Consider the following 6,000-nt stretch of genomic DNA (forward strand, 5'->3'; position numbering starts at 1 on the left):
AATAAATAAATAAAACCTGTCTAATAAATACATTCAGTAAATTAGCAAAATACAAAATTAACATACAAGTATAAGTATGGTTTCATTCACTTAAACTATCTGATAAAATAGAGAAACAGGCTGGGTGTGGTGGCTCATGGCTGGAATCCCAGCACTTTGGGAGGTCGAGGCGGGTGGATCATCTAAGGTCAGGAGTTTGAGACCCCAGCATGACTGACAAGGTGAAACTCTATCTCTACTAAAAATATAAAAATTAGCGGGCCGGGCGCGGTGGCTCAAGCCTGTAATCCCAGCACTTTGGGAGGCCGAGACGGGCGGATCACGAGGTCAGGAGATCGAGACCATCCTGGCTAACACGGTGAAACCCCGTCTCTACTAAAAATACAAAAACTAGCCGGGCGAGGTGGCGGGCGCCTGTAGTCCCAGCTACTCGGGAGGCTGAGGCAGGAGAATGGCGTGAACCCGGGAGGCGGAGCTTGCAGTGAGCTGAGATCTGGCCACTGCACTCCAGTCCGGGCGACAGAGCGAGACTCCGCCTCAAAAAAAAAAAAAAAAAAAAAAAAAAAATTAGCTGGACAAGGGGCCAGAGATTATAAGGGGCCCAGAACGGTCTTAAGAGGACCCAAGCCTCCATCTGGAGGGCCAAGAGCCTCAACTAATAAGCCCCCTAGGGAGTATAGGGGGGCAGAGTGGGAGAGAATGCTAGGATTGAGAAGGGAGAAGGAAAGATAGATGTTACCAATGTGGAAAAGACACACCACTTCAAGAGGGAGTGTCCTGAACTAGAGAGAGAGAAACTCTCACACTCAGGACTTTTGAGGAACAATAGGGAAGTCAGGGGCCCCACCTCTTTTATTTTGAGTCCCACCAGGAGCCCTTGATAAATTTGGAGGTGGAACCTAAATGTGAATTTATCACCTTTCTTGTCGATTCAGGGGCTTCACCCTCCTCTGTTTCCCTTCACCTGGTCTCACCTGCTCTTCAGAAGAACTTTTATTCTCTGAGGTAAAAGGAGGATTTAAGCAAAAAAATTTTAGAAAGCACAGAAGTCAGATATCAAGATTGATTTACCCATATTCAATTTTTATTAATTCCTGAAGCAGGAACTAATCTACTAGGAAGGGACTTAATGTTAAGGCTAGGCACAGACCTTCCAGTGGGCCCTAAAGGAGTCCTCACTTCACTACACTTACTGCTGTGGATGAGAAATATATTCATCCTGATGTCTGGTCAAAGGAAGAAAACAGAGGGATGCTCCAAATCCCTCCAATACATATCAAACTAAAAACTCCTGGGGAAATAGTAGGAGAAAGCAATACTCCATTCCTTTAGAGGGCAGAGTAAGGCTGAAGCCTGTGATTGAGGGTCTCGTTAAAGATGGGCTTCTTGAACCCTGTATGTCTCCTTACAATAACGCCAATCCTGCCTGTCAAGAAATCAGATGAATCATATCAATTGGTGCAAGAACTTAGAGCTATTAATCAAATAGTCCAGACCACTCACCCCATTGTTTCCAACCCTTACACCATTCTTAGCAAAATTCCATATGATCATCGATGGTTTACAATGATAAATTTGAAGGATGCCTTCTGGGCATGCCCCTTGGCTTAGGATAGCTGAGATATATTTGCTTTTGAGTGGGAAGACTCTATTCAGGGCAGAGACAACAATATTGATGGACAGTCTTGCCCCAGGGTTTCACAGACTCCCCCAACCTGTTTGTTCAGGTCCTAGAACAAGTACTAGAAAAAGTCACAGTCCCTAAACAAATATATCTGCTTCAGTATGTGGATGATCTTCTCACATCTGATAAAGTCGTAAAAGAAGTAGGTGACTACATACATTCTCAATCACTTGCAGTGTGAGGGGTTGTGGGTTTCAAAAGGGAAACTTCAGTATGTAGAACCTGAAGCTAAATACTTAGGCTACCTAATCAGTGCAGGTAAATGAAAAATAGGACCTGAAAGAGAATTGTTTCCCTACCCTTGCCTCAAACTAAACAAGAACTCAGGACGTTTTTAGGACTAATTGGATATTGTCATTGATGGATTTGACTCATATGCATGAAACAGTAAACTTTTTTTTTTTTTTTTGAGACAGAGTCTCACTCTGTCACCCAGGCTTGAGTGCAGTGAGGCGATCTTGGCTCACTGTAAGCTCTGCCTCCTGGGTTCAGGCCATTCTTCTGCCTCAGCCTCCCAAGTAGCTGGGACTACAGACGCCTGCCACCACACCTGGCTAATTTTTTGTATTTTTTAGTAGAGACAGGGTTTCACTGTGTTAGCTAGGATGGTCTTGATCTCCTGACCTCGTGATCTGCCTGCCTCGGCCTCCCAAAGTGCTGGGATTACAGGCATGAGCCACCGCGCCCGGCCGAAACAGTAAATTTCTATGAGAAACTTGCCCAGTGGAAGCCTGATAATTTCTTGTGGACTTCCCAGGAAATCCAGCAAATTGAGGAATTAAAAAGGATGCTCATAGCCACCCCGTTCTAGCTCTACCCTCCCTAGAAAAGTCATTTCACCTTTTCGTTAATGTAAATAACGGGGTAACCCTAGGAATTCTCACCCAAGAACATGGAGGCCGCCAACAGTCCATGGCCTTCTTGTCAAAGGTCTTAGATCCAGTCACTTGTAGGTGGCCCCAGTGTATCCAATTCATTGCAGCTACAGCATTATTAGTCAAAGAAAGCAGGAAGGTAACCTTTGGAGGAAGTTGACAGTAAGTGTGCCCCACTGAGTTAGAACTATATTAAATCAGAAAGCAGGGAGGTGGATCTCTGACTCAAGAATTTTAAAATATGAGGCTATCTTACTGGAAAAAGATGATTTAATACTAATTGAGAACATCATACCTAGATTTAGACTAATAGAAAATATTAGTCTACTACTACTGATAATTCACTTAATCCAGCAATATTTTTTTAACATGGGATCCAAACTTAAAACAAGAGCTCGTATGTTTAGATCTGATTGACTACCATACAGAAGTTCTACCAGACTTTGGATAAACTCCCTTCAAAACAGGGTGGCACTTATTCATAGATGGTCCTCTGAGGTGATTGAAAGGAAAAGACATAGTGGGTATTCAGTGATTGATGGAGAGACGTTTGAAGAAGTAGAATCAGGAAGGCTGCCTAATAATTGGTCTGCTCAAACCTGTGAACGGTTTGCACTCAGCCAAGCTTTAGGACATTTACAAAGCCAAGAAGGAATTATCTACATTGGCTGTAAGTGTGCCTTTGGGGTGGCACACACATTTGGGAAAATTTGGATGAAGAGGGGTCTTATCAATAGTAGAGGCCAAAATTTAGTTCATAGAGAGTTGATTGCTCATCTCCTCAACAATCTTCAATTGCCAGAAGAGATAGCTATTGTGCATGTAGCAGGGCACCAAAGGGACTTGTCTTTCACAAGTCAGGGAAATAATCTTGCAGATCAGATAGCAAAACAAGCCGCTATTTCTTCCGAAATGCCGGTTTTTCATTTAACTCCATGCCTTCCTTCTCCTACTGCAACCCCCATTTTCTCTTCCATTGAAAAAGGGAGGTTAAAAAAACAGGAGCTAAAGAGAATGCGGAAGGGAAATGGATATTACCAGATCAAAGGGAAACGTTATCAAAACCTCTCATGAGGGAGGTCTTGTCTCAATTACATCAGGGGACCCACTGGGGATGCCACGCAATGTGCGATGCAGTTCTCCAGGTTTATCGGTGTATAGGAATTTACACCCTGGCCAAACAAGTTATAGACAGTTACTTAATATGTAAAAAAACTAATAAGCAGGTTCCAAGGAAATCGTCCCTTGGAGGAAGAAATCCAGGGCTGAGACCATTTCAAAGTGTTCAGATGGATTACACTGAAATGCCTCCAATTTGGTCATTTAAAATGCTTATTAGTAATAATAGACCACGTTACCCACTGGGTAGAGGCAATCCCATTCTCAAGTGCAATCACTGGTAAAGTAGTGAAAGCATTAATTGAGAACATTGTACCCAGATTTAAACTAATAGAAAATATTGATTCAGATAATGGAACCCATTTCACTGCTCATGTCATTAAGAAGTTAGCCCAAGTACTAGATATAAATTGGGAATACTCTACCCCTTGGCATCCATTCTCCTCAGGAAGACTAGAGCGGATGAATCAGACTCTAAAAAACCACTTAACTAAGTTTGCTTTAGAAACTCGACTGCCATGGACTAAATGTCTTCCTATTGCTTTGTTAAGAATGTGGATTGCTCCTCAGAGAGATACTGGTCTCTCCCCTTATGGAATGCTCTATGGATTACCCTACTTACACTCCACTGCTGACATCCCTATGTTTGAAACAAAAGATCAGTTCCTCAAAAATTATATACTTGGTCTATCTTCTACCTTCTCTTCCCTTAAGACTAAAGGCCTCCTAGCACAGGCGCCACCCCTGGAGTTTCCAGCACATCAGCATCAGCCCGGAGACCACGTTCTTATCAAAGGAAGGAAGGGAAGCTGGAACCAGCCTGGGGTGGAAGGAAGGGAAGCTGGAACCAGCCTGGGGTGGAAGGAAGGGAAGCTGGAACCAGCCTGGGAAGGACCCTACCTAATGCTCCTAATCACTGAGACTGCAGTCCGGACAACGGAAAGAGGATGGACTCATCACACCCAAGTCAAGACAGCGCTGCCACCTCCAGAATCATGGACTGTCACTTCAGGCCCTACCCCCACCAAACTAACTGTAAAAAGAGCTTAATAATCACTTGCTTATTCTCTTTTTTCTTTTCTCTTTCTTTCTTTTTTTTTTTTTTTTTTTTTTTTTTTTTTTTTTTGAGACGGAGTCTTGCTCTGTCCCGGGCTGGAGTGCAGTGGACGGATCTCAGCTCACTGCAAGCTCCGCCTCCCGGGTTTACGCCATTCTGCTGCCTCAGCCTCCCGAGTAGCTGGGACTACAGGCGCCAGCCACCTCGCCCGGCTAGCTTTTTGTATTTTTTTAGTAGAGACGGGGTTTCACCGTGTTAGCCAGGATGGTCTCAAACTCCTGACCTCGTGATCCGCCCGTCTCGGCCTCCCAAAGTGCTGGGATTACAGGCTTGAGCTACCGCGCCCGACCCTCTCTTTTTTCTTTTCTACAGAAGGTCATCTTGTCATCAAGGTAACTCAGGCTAGTCATCTCTTTTTGTTTGTCTTTTTCTTGAGACGGAATCTCGCTCTGTCACCCAGGCTGGAGTGCAGTGGCGCAATCTCGGCTCACTGCAAGCTCCGCCTCCCAGGTTCACGCCAGTCTCCTGCCTCAGCCTCCTTAGTAGCTGGGACTACAGGTGCCCACTGCCATGCCCGTCTAATTTTTTGTATTTTTAGTAGAGATGGGGTTTCACCGTGTTAGCCAGGATGGTCTCAATCTCCTGACCTCGTGATACACCTGCCTCGGCCTCCCGAAGTGCTGGGATTACAGGCATGAGCCACCGCTCCCAGCCCAGGCTAGTCATCTTTTAACCCTTCAGTTCGATGCCTGTTCAGTCATCCCGTGTGGAGACCAGCAAGCCCAAAGGAAGCTATCCCATGTTGATAAGTATCTATGTGCATACCACAAAGAATCAAGCAAGTATAAGTATGGAGCCTTAAAAAGTCCCTGTGGCGACTGGGCAGATGTTTGGTGGACTGCTAAGTACAAAGGGTGGACAGCCAAGCCCCTGCTTCAAATAAGTTATGGGGACTAAAACAAAAACTCCAACTAGTCCCACCCCATCAAATTGTAAGCCATTACACTGTAACCCCTTGTTGCTAATTATAAATAATCCCCGGACAATGGCCCAAGAGCCCTCTATATTCGAATAGTATGGGTTAGGAGCAGACGTTAAAGGACAGGACCCTAGAGGAATCTTCTCCCTGAGGTTAGTCAAAACACTGGTTAACAATAATAATGGAGTTCAGACTCAAAGTCTGGGACACACGCGGAACCCAATGCTCTTCCCAAGTATAGCAAGTCCAACATCCTCCTCCCATCTCCAAAATGACCCAACCAAGG

Source organism: Rhinopithecus roxellana, chromosome 12 (assembly GCF_007565055.1).
Source record: "Rhinopithecus roxellana isolate Shanxi Qingling chromosome 12, ASM756505v1, whole genome shotgun sequence".
Lineage (NCBI taxonomy): Eukaryota > Metazoa > Chordata > Mammalia > Primates > Cercopithecidae > Rhinopithecus > Rhinopithecus roxellana.